Source organism: Rana temporaria, chromosome 5 (genome assembly GCF_905171775.1).
Source record: "Rana temporaria chromosome 5, aRanTem1.1, whole genome shotgun sequence".
Lineage (NCBI taxonomy): Eukaryota > Metazoa > Chordata > Amphibia > Anura > Ranidae > Rana > Rana temporaria.
In genome coordinates, this window is record NC_053493.1 from 199,268,823 (window position 1) to 199,289,868 (window position 21,046).

At 42.7% G+C, this 21,046-nt stretch overlaps 1 pseudogene; it reads right to left on the bottom strand.

The window, feature by feature from the left end:
- LOC120941179 overlaps positions 1-19,014 on the bottom strand; it is a 43,210-nt pseudogene extending 24,196 nt beyond the window's left edge.
- Between the last annotated feature and the right edge of the window lie 2,032 nt (positions 19,015-21,046).

Here is a 21,046-nt window from a genome sequence, read left to right on the forward strand (position 1 = left end):
TTGTAGTAGGTTAGTTCATGTCTCACCAGTGTAACTGATAGAGATGGACGGGGTGGGAAGGGTGATTAATTGTATGCGCTTTAAAATTATGTTAACAGTTCTGTTCAAATCCAGTTTTCTAAAGCAGAAAACTACACTACTTCGTACCTGGATATTAAAATATTAATTACAAGAGCAAATTTTGGAAATATACAGTACTGTATTGTAACATTAATATGGATACTAGTAGACTCAGCAAATAAATGTGACTTTATTAAATTAATGAATTTCTGCATGTCCAAGTGATGCGTTCTATGTAAAAGGTTTCATTCCACAATATTTTGTTAGTACCACAAATAAAAATGTAAGGAGCTTTATTAATTACTTCTACTAAACTTGTGCATTTTATATCAAATACAAACCAGTGATTTTGTAATTCCATATTAAACTGTGGATATATTAAAATGCATGTGCTTTGCAATGAACTGTGTGTTTTACTTTTCAGTTTCAATATTATTACAAATAGTATGTCTTTTGTTGTATTAAATGAATGAGCTGTGAATTGAAATCAAAGGAATTTTAAATGACTACAGCTGTAAAAGGAAGCCAATGAGCTGGGGATAACAAACTACGAAATGCTGAACATCTTCAAGCACCATCAGATCTTCACAGTGAGTCCTAGCAGAGCATGGCTTCAAGCTCTGTCACAGGAGTAAGAGTTTATTAGACTGATTTGTTTACCTGGCTAGCTAACATTGTTCTTTTTACCTGAAAGCATATATTTAACTGCATGTAACTGTTCTCAACATATGACTGGAGCTGCTATAAAAATAAGAAAAACAACAGGATAAGTTTTTCAATTTGGCATATTCTGTCTATTCTAAGTCTATGAACACATTTCAGAGTATGTAAGTAAAAGTCATCTTTAAAGAAACCAGCTAGAAGGCAAGGAAAACATTAGCTGTAGAAAAACTACAGCCAAAACATTAATCACTGTAAAAAATGGCCTCCAGTATACACACTTGTTTTCTTTTTAACCACTTGCTGCAGTTTTTTATTTACTCTTTGCATAATAATAAATAATATGGATTGAATCTCCTACTAATCATTGGCTTTCTGTGCTATCAATTTACATTTATATTGTATTTACAGTATAGGTTTTTGTTGGGCAGAACTGACAACCTTGAAAGGGTGGTTAGTAGGGTTGATGTGGAGGGTGGAAGGGTAAGTCAGGATTATCAGGTAGGAAGATGGGCTACTGTAGTCAGAGGGAGTGGTAGGGATTCGCAGAAAAAGAAGGCCAGCCCTGGTTTTGAGCACCCAAACAGATTTGCCAAGTTGGGTGAAGATGTGGTGGTGGCAATCTCAGGGGTGGCAGCCTTAGATGTCACTGTTACCCCAACAGCCGGGAGAGCAGCCCATCTAGTAGGGATGGTGAGGGTTGTGCAGAAGTGCACAATTGTGATAATAAGGGATTCTATCATCAGAAGGACTGTTAGAACAATTTGTCGGCAGGATCGACACAACCGAATGGTTTGCAGTCTCCATGGTGCCAGGGTTTGGCATGGGGTGGACCGGGTTGGTAAATCAATGGGAGAGACTGGGCATGACCATGCTGTATTAGTCCACATTGGAACCAATGACAGAATATTTGGAAGGTGGAGGCTCCTTAAGAATGAATTTAAAGGACTAGGCTGCAAGTTGAAGGGAAGGATCTCCAAGGTGATATTGTCTAAAATATTTTTTCTAGAGCACTGGACTGACTTTTCGGGGTACAACCTGTATGCTAAAGATGGTTTGCACCTAAATGGAAGGGTGTCTGCTGTGCTGGATAAGAGGTTTATGGGAAGGCTGGAAGAGTATTAAAACTAGGATAGAGGGGGGACAGAGAATTAGATTATGAAATGTCAGACAGGTCAGACAGGGGTCAGTCCATATTGATGGGTGAAATGGGGAATGATGGGAGGGCTATGACTGGTGAGATAAGAAGTTTCCCATTTTACAAACAACCAATGGAAATGGTACTATTTGTGCTTAAAGTCTGCTCACATATTTTTTAATAAAAACACCTTTGACATTCTGAAGCTTCCCTCCAACCACTTTGCATATTATTTTATATATACTGTGATTCTGCAGAAATCTCCCCCCAGTCTGACTGCAGCCATTTTAACTGTGGGCAGCTGAAGCTGCTGCCTGTTTACTTCCTGGATTTACACAGAGGCACACCTCCAGCTATGTAGTCCTGCAGCTTTCATTGGCCCTCTAATGACTCACCCTCCTCCGTTCCTGGCAAACTCTCCAGAGAGTGAGAAAGAGAGCTGTGCATGATGTCATAAGCCTAGGCTAATGACCAGTTAAGAAACAGGAAGTGGGCTGTTTAAGGTATTTACTGGCAGAAAAAAAAATGTTTTACTATCCAAAGTTAAAACAACAAGGGCAGAAGATTTAGAAAGGGCTAGGGCTGTGATAATAATGGGGGATTTTAGCTACCCGGAAATTTACTGGAGTAATGGCATTGCAGGAAGAGTTAAAGGGCAAAAATGTATAAACCTATTACAAGGCAATCTTATGGTCCAGTTCCACACTCCAAAGTGTGTTCCCATGGGATATAAGTTTAATAGGCCAAAAATAAAATCTATTGGCCAGATTCACGTATGGCGGCTCAAAGTTGTGCGGGCGTAGCGTATGTAATTCACGTTACGCTGCCGCAAGTTAGAGAGGCAAGTGCTGTATTCACAAAGCACTTGCGTCCTAAGTTACGGCGGCGTAGCGTAAATGTGCCAGCGTAAGCGTGCCTAATTCAAATTGTGAAGAGGTGGGCGTGTTTTATGTAAATAAAGCATGACCCCACGTTAATGACGTTTTGAACGAACGGCGCATGCGCCGTCCGCGGTCGTATCCCAGTGCGCATGCTCCAAATCACGTCGCAAATAGTCAATGCTTTCGACGTGAACGTAACCTACGCCCAGCCCTATTCTGAATCGACTTACGCAAACAACGTGAAATCCGACGTCCATACTTAACATTGGCTGCGCCATCTTTTTGGTGGTTTATCTTTACGCCTGAAAACGCCTTACGTAAACGGCGTATCTTTACTGCGACGGGCGAGCGTACGTTCGTGAATAGGCGTATCTCGCTGATTTACATACTCTAGGCGTAAATCAGCGTAAACACCCCTAGCGGCCAGCGTAAATAGACAGCTAAGATACGACGGCGTAGGAAGACTTACGCCGCTCGTATCTTAGCAACATTTAAGCATATCTCAGTTTGAGCATACGCTTAAATGTAGGGCGGCGTGGATTCAGAGTAACTATACCTGAATCTGGCTATATGTGGCTCAGGCCAAAGGTAAAAAGGCTAAAAATAATAAGAAAAGAGCCATTAAAAAGTATTAAAATGAAGGAACACTATCATCATTTAAAGAATAAAACTGAATATGTAAAAATGAAATGAAGGCTGCAAAAGTTCAAAACGAACGACAGTAGGACAAACTCCAAAACATTCTTCAAATATATTAATTGTAAAAAAAAGTCAGGTCTGAGCATATAAAGTGGTAGAATTATAGTTTTATCTCATGAGTAACTACCCTTTTTATATTGCAATATTTTTATTCAGTTTTTGATAGGAACACAAGTACAGGCATTTTACCTTATAGAGTCAATCAGGTAACAATTTGGGACTAGTAGAAATCAAGTTAAAGATAAACAATTCCATGTACGAGGATGGACATCAACAAAATCCTTTGTATCAAAACAGCATTCAAATAAAGATATGTCTATATATTATACATGTTGTTGATATGCAACATTACTTACAGACAGCCTATGCATCAGCATTGTTATAAGGTGGTAATGATAAACCAAGTCCATACCATGGGATAGAAATTAAAAAGAAAGAAAGAGAAAGGAACCTGTAGAAAAAGAGAGAAGATAGAAATGGAACATCCAAGGCCTCACTAGTCCATTACCAGGTATTGTATCCATAGTTCCCATATTTTGTTAAACTGTGTATTCTTAACAATGTCCAAACTAAATTTATCATTAATCATGATCTAGTTTAGTTTTTGTTTAACATAATCGAATGACCCCATGGACTGGTTCCAACTTCATGCAATTGTTATTCTGGCTGCTAAGATACAAATTTTGCTGGCTGTATATCTGACCCATTATTTTCTATTCTATTACAAGGGGGGCTAGGCAGGGATGCCCCTCTGCTTTTTGCTTTAGCAATTGAACCATTAGCATTCCCCTCTTCTCTGGGCATACTGAACGATACCTTAGAAGAAAGGGTATCGTTATATGCAGGTGACATGTTATTATATCTCTCTAATCCTGCTAACAGTGTCCCAAAAGCCCTGGACATTATAAAACAGTTTAAATTGTACTCCGGATTCAAAGTCAATTGGACCAAATCCTGTATACTCATGCCCACTGCAGGTCACCAATAAATTTAAAGCGGGGGTTCACCCTATTAAAAAAAAAAAAAAAAAAAATTTATTATACCATTACATTCGGCATCGTAGCGCGAGCTACAGTATGCCGGTCTTACATTTTTTATCCCCGTACTCACTGTGCTATGGATCATTGAAGATTCCGGGGAATGGGCGTTCCTATGGTGAGAGAAGGTGATTGACGGCCGGCCCTGGCACGTCACGCTTCTCCGGAAATAGCCGAAATAGGCTTGGCTCTTCACGGCGCCTGCGCATAGCCTGTGCGCAGGCGCCGTGAAGAGCCGAGACCTACTCCGGCTGTCTTCGGGGAGCGTGACGTGCCAGAGCCGGCCGTCAATCATCCTCCCTCTCCATAGGCACGCCCATTCCCCGCGGGAGTCGGAATCTTCAATGATCGATAGCACAGTGAGTACGGGGATTAAAAATTTAAGACCGGCATACCGTAGCTCGCGCTACGATGCCGAATGTAATGGTATAATGATGTTAAGGAGGGTGAACCACCGCTTTAAGTATTTGGGTATTGAGATAAAACTCACTCTAAATACAATTCTTGAAAATAACTTAATGCCTTGTATCTCTTACCTCAGCACCAAAATGAATCAGTGGCTTAAACTTCCACTATCCTTATTGGGCACGATTTTGTTTTAAATGGCGTCAATCCCAAAATGTCTATATATCTTTGCAAATGCTCCGATTTACCTTCCAAAACAAATTTTTCGAGAAATTGATTCCCTTCTTTCTGTATTCCTTTGGTCACAGAAGGTCTTTGGAGACCTTGCAACTCCAATTATGGGGGGGGGGGGTTGGCCTCTATTACTTTGCTGCCCAATTAGTGTATATCCATTGGTGAATGTTTCTGCAACTTAATAATGCTGCTACCATGGCAGAGGCAGCAGTTGTACTATCCCATGAAATGCTTTATAATTTAATATAGGCAGGTACCCGACTTCTTACAGCAGTGTTTGAGAACTGTGTGTACCCTTTCTCTCTTTTCAACAGACTTCCGCCTATGCCAGCTCAGCTTTCTCTACCATTTATATCATACACTCTTTATGTATGGTGACTACATGGATTGTCTTCACATGTTTTATATGATTATCCTCACAAGAATCCTGTGATTCATTCTATTGACTTTATTTTGGATATGTTGTATGCTATATTGCTATGCCATACTGCATATATACTGGATACACTGCTATTCCTTTTTATCCAAGGTTTTGTCCCAATTTAAGGACAGTATTTAAAGCATGACTACACATAATCCTCAACAACAAACCAGCCGCACTTTTCGTGCACCTAATGATAACCCACGTCGAGTCAATATACAGGATACTTTAAGGATGAATAATGATGATGATGATGATGTGGGCCCTTTAAGACTTTAATTTCAAAAATTGGAACACAATATGGATAAGGAGATGCGGGCCTATTGGGACAAAACAACACTTATCGAATATCTGAGTCTTGCGCGTATATCACGAGGACTCAAAATAAAGAAATTGCCTACCTTTGACATCTTTGATGAGGATTTAAAGACAAGATGGATGGATACTTTATCTACTTTTTCCCATAAATTGATGAGTCTCATCATTGAATCCAAGGTTAAAGAAAGGTACTGTATAGGTTACAACAAGACATATGCACCATACAAGAAGAGTTATTGCCTTTGAAAGAGTTAACACAGTTTGCTGATTTAGATAAGAGGTTGGATGATAAGATGAATCAGCTGGAGAAAGATATCATTGCGGGAAAGAAGGAAAAGATGATGCATGATAAATGTGACTATGAATCGGACAATGTCTATACTTGGAGGAATAATTGACTGTGGAATCATGGTTAATGTTCTATAAAAAAGGCGTTAGCTTTTCGGATTAGGAAACATTATTTTGCCTCGGATGTGGATATACAGGAATGTGTTGATAACAATATTTCACATAACGATGTATCTGAGTTTATCTTTCCAGGAACATTGTTCAATGAAAGATCTTACTGATTTAGCAGCTGAAGGAAATGCTACTGCCTGGGAGACATTGTTAATTAACGTCTTAATTGAGTCAAGATTAGAAATCAGTCTGATTTTTATTCTATTAACACTCGTACAAAAACTGAATAAACTGAATAAAAATATTGCATGGCTCCCATTGGCTGGGACTGTCCAGGAGAAGTAGCGGACAGTCACAAAGTATCGGAGGAAATGGAGTCGGGGTGCCCCTACATTTTCCTGTCCTAACCGCAATGGAAGAAGCGACAATGATACAGAGGGTACTGCGAGTGCTAGAATGCTGGAATGCACTGGTTCCCCTGGTTCCCCAGGCAGCGAGACAAGCTAATAACATAAATGTCTCAGAAGGGGGAGTTGAGACGGGCACTGTAAGGCTTGTATATGGTGATCAGCAGCAAGTCCAGAGTATCGCATCAGGTGCCCCAGCAGATTCTCTGGCTACGGGGCAGAGTGCCACTGGCCTCTGCCCACCCACAGAGTTAGAACTGGGGAGTCCGAGGGATGACCTCCGTGAGCCATTTCCCCAGCAGCAAATATCCCGACCTGGAGTGGAGAAAACCGTTCTTCATCCCCAGAAATTAGACACTACCCCAGGGTTCACCCCCAGCAGAAGCGCTGGCTACAGGGCAGAGTGCCGCTGGCCTCCACCCAGCCCTAAGTATGTTTTCGGAAGGTTTGGGAGACAGCCCCTGTCAAAAGTTGCCCCAGCGGCTTGTCACAGAACCCGCGTGGGGAGAAAACCCTCCCCCCTCTCCACTGGCTGAACTTTACCTTTGTGTCCATCCTCCCAGCAGAAGCGCTTGGCAGAGCGGTGTTGGTCTCTTTCCAGCATCAGAAAAATAGATGGAGAGTCTGGGAGATATTTCCCACAAGATACCTTCTAAGTGGCTGGTAACTACATCAGGAGGAAATAACACAACTTAGCACTACCAGCCTACATTCCTTACCAGCTGAAGCACTGGCATCGGGGCAGAGGGTTATTCACCTCTCCCCAATACATGTACCCCAGCGTAACGGAAGTGAGGACAGCCGGTCCCACTCTGCAGCGGCTGTTTTTATTCTCAGAAGACCGTATGTGTGGTTTTGCTCCACAGCGCCAGAATCATACTGTTCCTTTTGCTGTTTGCCTGGGAGGGAGTTTGTGACCAGAGGGTCAGGAACCTGGTTAGTCAGTTTTTGAAAGGGGAGAATCGTGACAGAACCCACTGTCACTGTGTGGAAGGTGTGGAGACACATCCCAGCGGGGGTTGTGTAAGGAGAGTTTTATGCTCTGCATGTTTAACCCTAAACACCTGTGTGGTTTGCCTTGTGATTGGGGGTTATGGCTGGTTATGGTGAGTCTGCCGGCTGCGGGTGCATTTGGAGAACAGGAGACACAGGTCTGGCGGAGGTGTCCAGCCGGGGTATCCAAGATCTGTCACAGATACTATACATCTTTTGAAAGCTTTGAAGAGAGTGGTGTGGAGGCATGTCACATCTGGGTGACATGTGATGTCACCAGTTTGTACGCTAGCATTCCACACCACCTGGCTAAACAAGCTATATTGTTTCACTTAGAACATCATACAGAACTGCCTATCCCCCAACATCTTTATATTTTGAAAAGTTCTTGATTATATTTTAACTCACAGTTTTTTCATTGTTGGTGGGGTGTTTTATCTCCAGAGGTGTGGGGCCGCGATTGGGGCAAAATTTTTGCCCTCACTCGCTAACCTATTTATGGGTTGTGGGAGTGGTACCACATCTATGGAGATTAAAACCCCTTTAGGTCTCACATTCATACCTTTTTCACTACATAGATGACCTGTTGTTCATCTGCGATGGGCAAATAGGTGATCTAAATTCCTTTTTGTCATATTTAAATTTCAATAATAACAATTTGACATTTACAGGACAGATGGAAAAGTGAGATCTCTTTTTTGGATGTACTTCTGGTTGCCTCTCAGGATCGCGTGATTACTTGTTTATATAGGAAGCTTTTGGCTGGCAACAGCCTTCTTATGGCACAGTTGAATCATCCCAAACACACTGTTAAAAGGATCCCAGTGGGACAATTTATCCACTTACGCCGGATCTGTAGTGAGGTCGGTGATTTTGAGAGAGAGGCTTGGGCTTTGTACAATAGATTAAGACAAGATTAAGATTAAAGCCCTGTACATACGATCGGTTTGTCCGATGAAAACAGACCGATGGACTGTTTTCATCGGACAAACCGATCGTGTGTGGGCCCCATCGGTTTGTTTTCATCAGTGAAAAAAAATAGAACATGTTTTAAAATTTTCCTATGGATAAAAAAACGATAGAAAAAAACGATCGTCTGTGTGGAAGTCCATCGGTCAAAAATCCACGCATGCTCAGAATTAAGGCGACGCGTGCTTGGAAGCATTGAACTTCACTTTTCAGCACGTCGTAGTGTTTTACGTCACCATGTTTTGGCACGGTTGGATTTTTGACTGATGGTGTGTAGGCAAGACAGATGAAAGTCAGCTTCATCGGATATCCAACGAAAAAATCAATTGGATTAGATTCCATCAGATATCCGATCGTGTGTACGAGGCTTAAGGCTATCTTAATTGGATTTTGGAATGTGCATACAGGATTGCCAAAAGTAATGCCCCGTACACACCATCACTTTATGTGATGAAAAAAAACGACACTTTCTGTGAAGTAAAAAATGACGTTTTTGAAACTTCAATTTTCTAAGACGAAGTTGCCTACACACCATCGTTTTCTCACAATGATCTTGCAAAGTGAGGTTACGTTCCACCACGTTTTACCATTGAAGCTTGCTTCTGGGCATGCGTGGATGAAAAAACGTCTTAGAAAACGACATTTTTTGCTACACACGGTCAATTTCTGTGAAGTAAAAAGTGCACTTTTGAAAAACGACACATAAAATTGAAGCATGCTTCAATTTTTTTCTGTCGTTTTTTACAAGACATAAAACGACGTTTTCCCCCACACACGGTCAATTAAAGTGACGTTTTTAAAAACGTCATTTTTTTTCATCACATAAAGTGATGGTGTGTACGCGGCATAAGAATAGGGAGGAACTCCTAATCAACCATCAAAGATTGCAGCATAAATATACCAACAAACCAGCTCTAGTTACCCCCTTTAGCCAAGAATTGTATCAAGTTAGGGGTGTAGCGAATACTTGCCATTGATGGGGATTTTACAGGAGGGTGTAAACTTTATACCTAGTAAAGCTCAGTCTTTAGGCACCACTCTCTCTCCTAGTTTCTTTTGTCCTGCATCTAAACAATCCACAGCTTGGTTACAGTTTAAGGGTAATTTTAGATGTGGGGCGAGAGACTGTCCCTGTTAACAACAGACTGCAAACAACAGACTTGGGGTGAACACCCTAAAAATGTGTTTACATTCAAGGTGGTGCTGCTATAAGACCATAAACAGAACAAATTTGATTATAAAATTACATTTAAATCCTGTGAAGCTATTTAAAAACACCTGAACAGAATAAAAAATATGGGGATTTGGTCACACTATATGGTCATATAGTGCAAAGACCACTTACTGTGTCAAAGTAGGTTTACCAAAACCATCTAATATGAGGTCAAACCTTAAGGCCCTGTACACACGATCAGTCCAAACTGATGAAAACGGACTGAAGTTCAGTTTCATCAGTCCAAACCTACCGTGTGTATGGCCCATCAGATTTTTGTCCTTCAGACCAAAGTTTTAAAACTTGCTTTAAAATCGGACTGATGGACTGATGACCGATCGGTCAAAACCGATGGTTAGTACGCAAAAGCATCGGTTCAAAACCCGCGCATGCTCAGAATCAAGTCGACGCATGCTTGGAAGCATTGAACTTCGTTTTTTTTAGCACGTCGTTGTGTTTTACGTCACCGCGTTGGACCGTGTTGGATCGGATTTTAAACTGATGGTGTGTAGGCACATCAGACCATCAGTCCATCAGACCATCAGACTTCAGCCTTCATTCCGTTTTCATCAGTTTGGACTGATCGTGTGTACAAGACCTGAGGCCCCGTACACACGAGAGGATCGATCCGCTGAAATTGATCCGCGGATCGGTTTCAGCGGATAGATCCGCTGGTGTGTACGATCCAGCGGATATTTATCCGCGGATATATTTCGGGCCGACCGATTTCCAGCGGATAAAAATTTCTTAGCATGCTAAGAAATCTATCCGCTGGAATCGGCTCCAGCGGATCGATCTGGTGGTCTGTACAGACTCACCGGATCGATCCGTCTGAACCCATCCCTCGCATGCGTCGTAATGATTCGACGCATGCGTGGAATTCCTTATATGACAGCGTCGTGCACGTCGCCGCGTCATCATCGCGGCGACGGCGCGACACGTCATCGCGATGGGAATTCGGCGCGGATTTCGATCCGATGGTGTGTACACTCCATCGGATCAAAATCCTCAGAGGATTTATCCGTGGAAACGGTCCGGAGGACCGTATCCCCGGATAAATCATATCGTGTGTACTAGGCATTAGAGTTTCAATTTGTATGCAATCAGGCAGGCCCTTGCACTACATGGTTTTGGTAAACCTGAAGAGAAAAACCTGCAGGAAAACTGATAGTGTGTATGGGGCTTTAAGAGTATACATATGAAAACTGACTTTGTCCACATCGCTGTCAATAAAATCGATATATCCACTATGAGTCGGTACTGTGTGTTGATATAATTTAGCGTACACTAACACTGCATATACCCAAAATATAGTTGTGTGTTTGATTATAGAATTCTGGTCCATAGTAGTCTTTGAAAAAAATATAGTTGTTTTTTATACTATTGAAGACTTTCAGAATGTATTTACACCACAGCAAGATATTGTTGTTAAAGCGGGGGTTCACCCTTAGAGGGCACTTTTTCCCCTTATATTCCTGCTCGTTTTCTCTAGGGGAATCGGCTATTTGTTTTAAAATATGTGCAGTACTTACCCGTTTACGAGATGCATCCTCTCCGTCGCTTCCGGGTATGGGCTGCGGGAATGGGCGTTCCTTCTTGATTGACAGTCTTCCGAGAGGCTTCCGACGGTCGCATCCATCGCGTCACGATTTTCCGAAAGAAGCCAAACGTCGGTGCGCAGGCGCAGTATAGAGCCGCACCGACGTTCGGCTTCTTTCGGCTACGAGTGACGCGATGGATGCGACCGTCGGAAGCCTCTCGGAAGACTGTCAATCAAGAAGGAACGCCCGCTCCCGAAGACCCATACCCGGAAGCGACGGAAGAAGATGCAGCTCGAAAACGGGTAAGTACTGCTCATATTTTAATACAAATAGCCGATTCCCCTAGACCGAACGAGCAGGAATCTAAGGGGAGAAAAAAGAAAATTTAATACATGGGTGAACTCCCGCTTTAAGGAGGTTTGAGACACTTTATGGCACCTGCTATAAAGTACATCTGTTGAACTTTTTTGTCCACAATACAATGTTACTTCAAATACTTTAATTAATTTAATTTACTTTACTTCAAATACTGGGTGCAATTAACAGGCGTATAAATAAACCATGTATACAAAAATGTAATTAATTAAAAAATCTAATCATTTTCCTAAAGTGTACAAATGCAAGAGTTAACCCAGTGAGTCTAATGACTTCAGTAAATCAGTCAGCTCTTCTACAAAATTCATTGAAGCAATGTTATAGATCAGATAGTTCAAGTGTAACCAAAAGCAAGTGTAAGTGTAACCAAAAGCAATCATGTCAAACCAAAGAAGAAATTAAGTAAAATATAATTACTAGTAGGTAATAGTATAAAGAGAGAATCCTACTAAATGCTACATCTAAATTCTAGAAATATTTGTTTGGATGGCCTTTTTAAAACACAGTACTATTTTTTTCTTTTTTTTACAAAAGCCCTTGCTAGTCATTTAAACTTTACATAAAACAGTAATGTTCTGTTCCAATTATGATACAGATCACCTGGCATGACCTTAACCACTTGCTTACTATACGCCGTCATATGACGTAATTTACTTAGAGTGGAGATATCTGAATGATGCCTGCAGTTGCAGGCATTGTCCAGAGATCGTTTTTTTCAGCAGGCGATTCCCTGCAATGTAAAAGCAATCATAGCTGCAGTTCAGCTGCTTAAGTTTTTCGCTTCTGTGTGCAAGGGGATGGAGGTGCTTTAAAAAAACACTTTTTTGATTGTTTATTTTTTTATTTTTTACACTTTTCTTAAAAAAAAATGTATCACTTTTATTCCTATTACAAGGAATGTAAACATCCCTTGTAATAGGAATAGGGCATGCCAGGTCCTCTTAACAGAGAGATCTGGGGTCTATGAGTCCCCAGATGTCGCCTCTATGCTGGAAAGTCTGAGATGTGATGTGATGTGAAAAAGTTATATCAGGATTTCCAGCAAAACAAATGGCAGTGTTTACATCTGCTGGCGCCGGAAATGACATCATAACAGTTTTATTCTCAGGCTGCCCGATCCCATGGGAGAGACCGGTTCCCCCATTACATCAGGGTCCCCAGAGAGACCCTCCTTACATTAGGGTCCCCAGAAAGCCTTCCCCTTACATCAGGGTCCCCAGAGAAGCTCCCCCCTACATCAGGGACCCCAGATAGCCCCTCCATACATCAGGGTCCCAAGAGGGCCCCTCCTTATATCAGGGTCCCCAGAAAGCCTCCCCATACATCAGGGTCCCCAGAGAGCCCCCCTTATATCATGGTCTCCTGACAGTCCCTTCCAGAGGTTTACTGTGTACCTGGCTGGTCTCCGCTGTCTGTGTACCTCCAACCCCCAGCATATGTCTTTACCCTCCATCTGGGGGGAGCTGGGAGGCGGCGATTGACAGCTCTATTGTGTCCACAGGCTGCAGGATCTCCTTGGGGCTTGTAGTTCTCTTTCTGAATGTATACAATGGAGAGAGGAGGGGCCTCTGACCCAGGTATGTATCGGCAAGAGTCTAGGAGCAGAGTGACTCACTGAAGAGTAAAGTCGATACATGCCAGGTCAGAGGCCCCTTCCCTCTCCACTGTATACATTTGGAGAGAGAATTACAAGCCCCAGGGAGATCCGGTGACTCGTAGGCACCATACAGCTACCGATCGCGGCCTCCCACCTCCCCCCACTGTATACTGTAACGGACAGCCAGAGGTGAAGGGAAGATGCCGGGTCTTGGGCCCCCCCACAGTGGCAGAACAGCAGGGCCCAGTCACATGCCACTTCATGTAGAGAAGTTGTCTGTTCTCCCTATGTTTTGGACCCTCCACATGCACAACAACATACACGTTTGATTTGGAGATTTTTGGGATCACAGATCATGGGCAGAGCCTTAGACATGTGTTATTTTAAGCTTTCCCTGTACAGATATCAATGCTGAGGCATTTTTTCATTTGTAAAGGGTGTGTATTCCTAATGAACAGGTGTGAGCACTTGAGGCCTACATGAAGACCCCTTTCACACTGGGTCGTTTTGCAGGCGCTATAATGCTAAAAATAGCGCCTGCAAACCAACCTGAAACAGCACCTGCTGTCTCTCCAGTGTGAAAGCCCCAAGGGCTTTCACACTGGAGTGGTGCTCTAGCAGGATGGTGAAGCAGCGGTGAAGGCGCGGTGTGTATACCGCTCCTGCCCATTGAAATCAATAGGGCACCGCAGCTATACCGCAACCAAAGCGCCTCTGCAGAGGCGCTTTGTGGTGGGTTTTAACCCTTTCTCGACAGAGAAACAGAGACAGAATCAATGACACTGGTGGGTGTGTCCTTTACTGGGTGAGCAATTCTAGCTAGGTTATTAAAAAGGCCTGCATTTGTGGTGGATGTTTGGCCTAAGAACAGGCCTGAATTTTACTTTGCAGTGTGTATATTGGGTTACAAATAGATATGTTTTTTGTGGGTTTTGAAGGGGGTGCATAATTCCTGACCCACACCCCACTAAGACTGTTGCTTGTTGATTGCTTCTAAATCTCACATGTTAAACTTACAACTGCTATATAATGATTGAGATAAAAAATAAGGTTCCTGCTAATTCATTCCTGCTGTGTGTGTCAATGTAATTTGAGTGCTGCCATTTGTATTAATTTTGTCTGTTTTTGCGTATGATAATTCTGCCATGTAATTTTTTGGGATTCTGCGAGGACTTCTGATCACAAAAAAGGTTAGTCATGCTTGTTATTAGCTTGATTTGTAACCCTGCTTTTCTAATGTGATTTGTTTAATGTGTCTAATTTTTAGTGTCTTACCCTTATAGATTGTAAGCTCTTTTGAGCAGGGCCCTTCTAACTATAATGTCAAATGCCGGAGCATCATTTACATGTGTGTTTTTTTTGTTTTGTTTTTTGGGCCCAAGTACATTGATGTGACAAATGTTTATACTAATGTTGAAATAAAAAGTTAATTGTTGTTTGCTTTAAGTTTGATTTTTGCAGGGTCTAAATACATATTTTATAAGTGAAAACAATTCACACCTCTTCAAATCTGTATTAAATCTAGTTGCATACAAAAGTAGAGAGGAAGAAAACCCCCCAAAAAACAAAAAAAAACCCTACTCCAAAGCTGAAATTCAGGGCTCTACTAAATATTTTGTGGACTAGGTAAGCAATGAAACATGTCACCTATATGTGAATTCTCTCTAAGCACCAAATTAAGAAAAAAATACCCCAAAAACTATTGTTTGAAAACAAAAATTGGCATGGGGTCCCCCCAAAATCCATATCAGGCCCTTATCTGAGCATGCAGCCTGGAGGCCAGGGTAGGGGGGACAAGCGAGTGCCCCCCTCCTGAACCGTACCAGGCCACATACTCTCAAAATGGTGAGGGTGCTTTGGGGTCCCCCCAAAGCACCTTGCCCCCCATGTTAATGGGGACAAGGGCCTCTTCCCAACGACCCTGGCCAGTGGTTACTGGGGTCTGCAGGTGGAGGGCTTATCAGAACCTGAAAGCCCTCTTGAACAAGTGGGCCCTCCGATCCTGCCCCCCCCCATGTGAATGAGTATGGGGTACATCATACTCTTACACATAGTAGTATAATGTGATTGACAAAAGACAATAGCCAGTTTTTGACAAGTCCTTTATTAAAAATGTCTTCTTCTTTCACCGCTGCTCCCACCACCGACCCACTGAAAATCCAAAAACGACCCTCCTTTGACACTGCAGTTCACCGATCTGTTTGCTTCCGTGTCATAAAGAACTTTGGGGTGTGACCACTGGATAGTGTCATACAGAGATCCCGCCCCTTGTGACATCACGGACCCATCATGCCCTAGGTGGATGAAGTCACAAGTGGCGTGGTAATCTGCCCCATTGCATCATCGGAGGAGTTTCATTCTTTGAATCCTCAGCGGGTCGGTGGCGGCAGCAGAGTCAGAGGAAGAAGGAGAAGACCAGAAGAATAAGCAGGGAAGGAGAAGCCGGAAGGAGACCGGAGGAAGAAGTGGGGGAAGAAGACATTTTTAATAAAGGACTTGTCAAAAACTGCCTAGTGTCTATGTCACATTACACTACTTTTTTGGTGAATGGGTAGGGGTATGATGTACCCCATATTCATTCACACGGGGGCCTGGATCTGAGGACCCACTTGTTAAAGGGGATTCTGATAAGCCCCCCGCCCGCAGATCCAGACAACCACCAGCCAGGGTTGTCGGAAAGAGGCCCTTGTTTCCAAAGCACCCTCCCCATGTTGAGGGCATGTGGCCTGGTATGCTTCAGGAGGGGGCGCTTGCCTGCCCCCCTTTTTCCTGACCTCCAGGCTGCATGTTCGGATAAGGGTCTGGTATGGATTTTGGGGGGACCCTATGTCAATTATTTTTTACAGGCGTGGGGTTCCCCTTAAAATCCATACTAGACCTGAAGGGCCTGGCATGGACTGGGGGGACCCTATGCCATTTTTATCTATATTTCCGGGAGCCAGTAAAACATTACAGCCACGAGCAAGTTTAAATGACATTGTTTCTTTCAGAAATTTCATTATTGCTGTGGCATGTTCTAGACATTGCACATATTTTAAAAACTTTTTTTCAATTGATACATGTCCTCCAGGGCAGGACCCAGGTTCCCATACACTTTTTATGGCAAATAATTTGCATACAAGACTTCAATGAGGACTTTTTATTTTGCAGGTTCGAGCCCCATTGAGAGGCATGTTCGCCGGCAATAGCGTATTTATCCATTTGCATGTCTGCCCAATTGGCTTAATGAGGCGCTATTATCATGTACCATGGGATCGCATATTCGCGCTATAGTAAATTACCCCCTATATCTTATTAAAAAATAATGATTTTATTACAATATTACGATATATTGCATATTCTTAACCTATTCAAGAATATTACTTTCTCTTTCAGTAAACCTTCCCTGTAAGGTGCAGGGCAGGGCAGGTTTACAGTACAGCATAGTATAGTGTGGAAGGCAGAATGGAGAAGATGCAGACTGACATCCATCCTCTGAGATCTTCACACAGGGAGAGCACTGGTGTGTGCTGGACAGGAAGCAGTAATTGGTGCGGCCCTGTAATGTCCCCTTCCTACTCTGCACACCTGTCCCGGAGCGCTTGCTGTGAATGCCCCAGACAAGCGGGAGCCCAAGGAGAGAGCCAAGAGCAAGTTTTTCACTTTCTAAAAAAGGGGCATGACTGCTGTCTCAGGGATGAATAAGGGCACATCCTCAGCTCTGTTTTGTAGTAGGCTGCAGTGGCAACATGGGGCATTGCATGGTGGGTTCTGGTAACTACTAACTGCAGCCACCGGGCATGGAGTAAGCAGGCTGGAATACCTGATGCTGCTTCTGTAGTTTTTGCTTACAGCATCCCTGACAGCAGGTGGTGGAGTGATATTCAATGCTGAAGCCGGAACTACAGAGGCAGCATTGTAAAATGTGGCTGCCTGCCTGCTTACTCCACAGCCAGTGGCTTCAGTGCTCGCAGGAGTTAGTTATCCAACTGAAAAATAGTCCCACTCGCAACGCTACCAGTGTCTATTAACAGAGGTGAGGAAATGGAGTTCCTGAACATTTTGACAGCAAAACATCTATACTATAGATCTAAACTATTAACAACATGGACATTTTAACAACATGGACCATGATTGCAAGCAGGTAACAGGATGGGGGAAACCCTCTTAACCAGGAACAAAAATAAAGGGCCAGATTCACGTATAATCGCGTAAATCTGCGGCGGCGTAACATATCACATTTATGTTACACCGCCGCAAGTTTTATGGGCAAGTGCTTGATTCACAAAGCACTTGCCTGTAAACTTGCGGCGGCGTAGCGTAAATCCGTCTGGCGCAAGGCCGCCTAATTAAAATGGGGCATGTATCATTTAAATTAGGCGCGTTCCCGCGCCGAACGTACTGCGCATGCTCCGTTTTTAAATTTCCCGCCGTGCTTTGCGCTAAATGACGTCGCACCGACGTAATTTTTTGAACGGCGACGTGCGTTACGTCCTTTCCTATTCACGGACGACTTACGCAAAAAAATTAATTTAATTCGACGCGGGAACGACGGCCATACTTTAACATTGCAAGTCTAAATATAACCCATGAAATAGCAGCCTTAACTATACGCCGGGAAAAGCCGACTAGCGAGGACGTAAGAGAATGCGACGACCGCGCGTACCTTCGTGGATCGCCGTAAACAGCTAATTAGCATACCCGACTCGGAAAACGACGCAAACTCCACCCAGCGGGCGCCAAAGTATTGCATCCTAAGATCCGAAGGTGTACGAAGCCGTACGCCTGTCGGTTCTTACCCAAATGCCGTCGTATCTTGGTTTGAGAATTTAAACTAAAGATACGACACGGGAAATTTGAAAGTACGCCGGAGTATCAGTAGATACTCCGGCGTACTTCTTCTGAGAATCTGGCCCAAAGTGTGTATGTAGTAAGACATACAACTCTCATCTGGAAACCATAAAACTGTGATAAATTACACCACACAGAAAAACCAGTGAAGCATTGCACCTTAATTGCAAATTGTGGCAAAACACAGCAACCATTCCAAAGCATCATAAAAAGCAAATGAGACTAAGCAGTTCATCGGGTCACTTAGGAGACAAGGTTTGTAATTCATGGATCCATCAGCTTTCTCTTTTTAAAAGAAGGTAATGAAAGTCACACCCCCCTTCAAGATAAGAGGGGGGATATGGTTAATCAGCATGCACTTTACAGTTGATATAGAATGATTTTGCTTCAAAAAGTTGGTTGTATCCTGGTTGATGGTGGATCTGTGATTGTTGAACCAATCCCTAAAGGAAGTGATAGTCTTGCTTATATAATACAGATTCCTCCTTTAATACGCTCCCACTCCTGGCGTGATGATGGCATATAGATGTATGTTGGTGCTATAGAATAAAACCCCTGCAGCAGTCTTCCGAGGATTCAGGAAAACAACGGCTGAAACATTCCAACAACATCACCGTCAACCATCTGGTAGGAAGCCTTGCCGAGGAAATAGGGTACAGCTCGCAACTTGGTCATGGCAGGTACAGCATGACTCCGCTGGATGGTGGTCTCCAGTATGATGCGCAGCCTGATGAACAGGAGAAGAATCAGCTCCTTGGTCAGGGGGAATGTCCGCAGAGCTTCACCTTCCGTGAAATCATCCAGAAGGGTCTGCTCTGCAAAATGTCCTGGAGCCATGACAAGTACCCCTTTTCTTCTTCTCATACACTTTCTCAAGAGGTTGAACTGCAACAAATTGCATTAGTCACTGATTATCTTCTTCACAGAAGCAGCAAATATTGTATGTGATAGCGCCAGGAAAACCCTGGTGTTAAATATTGTGTTTTTTTTTTACTTCCTGGTCCGTTTGTGAACTGAACTTAAGTGCTTACCGCACGATTATTTGCAATATTTACCGACAAATTATTAATTTGCCGTTAAATACTGCTAAATTGTATTTTTTATAGTGAATGGATTTTTTTTTTTTGCCGCATGCCATAATTTATGCATGAGTCACATGACCATGTTATCGCATGCGATAAACGTTAGTGATTTAACCCCTATCCCTCTTCATGGGCTGTAGTGTCATTGAGTCGTGGAGTAGAGTAAAGCAATGACTTGCATTTTAATATGTTTCTTTATTATCAATATTTTAAGCTTTAAAGGGGCTTAATCTGTAGATAGATAAATAGATAGATAGATTTAGAGACAAAAATATGCTGAATTAGATGGCGGACACATCGGACACTTTTGACACATTTTTTGGGACCATTCACATTTATACAGCGAACAGTGCTATAAATATGCACTGATTACTGTATAAATGTGACTGGCAGGGAAGGGGTTAACATTAGGGGGCGAGGAATCCCTGGGAGTGATTCTTACTGTGGGGGAGGGGGACTGACTGGGGGAGGAGACCGATCTGTGTCCCTATGTACAAGGCACACAGCATTGGTTTCCTCTCCCTGACAGGAGGTGGATCTCTGTGTTTACACACAGAGATCCACGTCCTTGGCTGTGTAACGGCCAATCGTGGGTACCCGGCGGACATCGCGGCCACCAGGGATGCGCATCGGCATCTCAGTGATGCGCCGGGCACACATGCGCCGCCGGTGGTGCTCGCGCGCCCCCCAGTGGCCCGGAGGAGCTGAGGACGTAAAAAGACGGCCTCCCGGCATTGTAGAGTCACCTTGTGGCCATCTTTTTACAATGGCCGGTTCTGAAGAAGTTAATGTTTTTAAGGCCAATGTTATGTATAACCACATATACAGTGGGATTCAGTTGTTGCTTCATGCAAAAGACATGCCTCGTAAGACCCTCCTAACCCACCTGCCTCAAATTCTAGTGTATTTGTACTGTGTCCTTTTTTTTTAAAGCATTGCACAAGCTGTTGCCTCTATAAATATAAAAAAATAGAACAAGCTCCCACAACAGAGTTTCCCAAATCTGTCCTAAAATTCCACCTGTAAGTCCTGATTTTTACACATTCACACAGATAATTTTATCATGGTACTGAGGCACTGATTACTTCACTTGTGCAGTTTAAAAGTTTAGAGAATATACTGTGCACCTGCACCCAACATGTACCCTTGTTACTGGGACACGGTTTCAACTGTCAAGTGTCCTTTTAAAAGCAGTGCAGTTTCTCTGACTTTCAACATTCAGCATTATATTGAATTGTAGATGCTATTTAAAAAATGAATAAAAGAAGAAGAAAATAATTAAGGAATATGGAAACTAAAAGGAAAGCAAAATTACAAAAAAAAATAAAAATAAGTGTTAGCAAACCTATACAATTTAGAAGTGCTCAAGGACATACAGTATGTTCTCACTTAAACTTATAAGTGTAGATTGTCTGAAAATATAGTTCACAGGAAGGGAACTTTGATAGCTTTTTCTATTTTGTCATCGCTCTTCCTGATGTTGCAGAGCTGATATTTGAATATGGATTATGTGTATCACTCATAGGCTGTAGGCAACTCTCCAAGTTTAGAACTTAGTCTTGACCTTCTTTTGAACTTTTTTTTTCTTGCACGGGAAATGGAAGTACACTGTAAATTGACAAAATAGAAAATGTATTATCTGTTACGAAATCTAGTAAGCAGTTACTGTCTTGGAAGTGCAACTGATATACGAAGCGTGGAAATTAATTTGTATATGAAACTAGCCTGGATAGTCTCTTTTCTAAAGCAGCTATATAGTATCCAGACACCTTTTCTGTTACATCAGC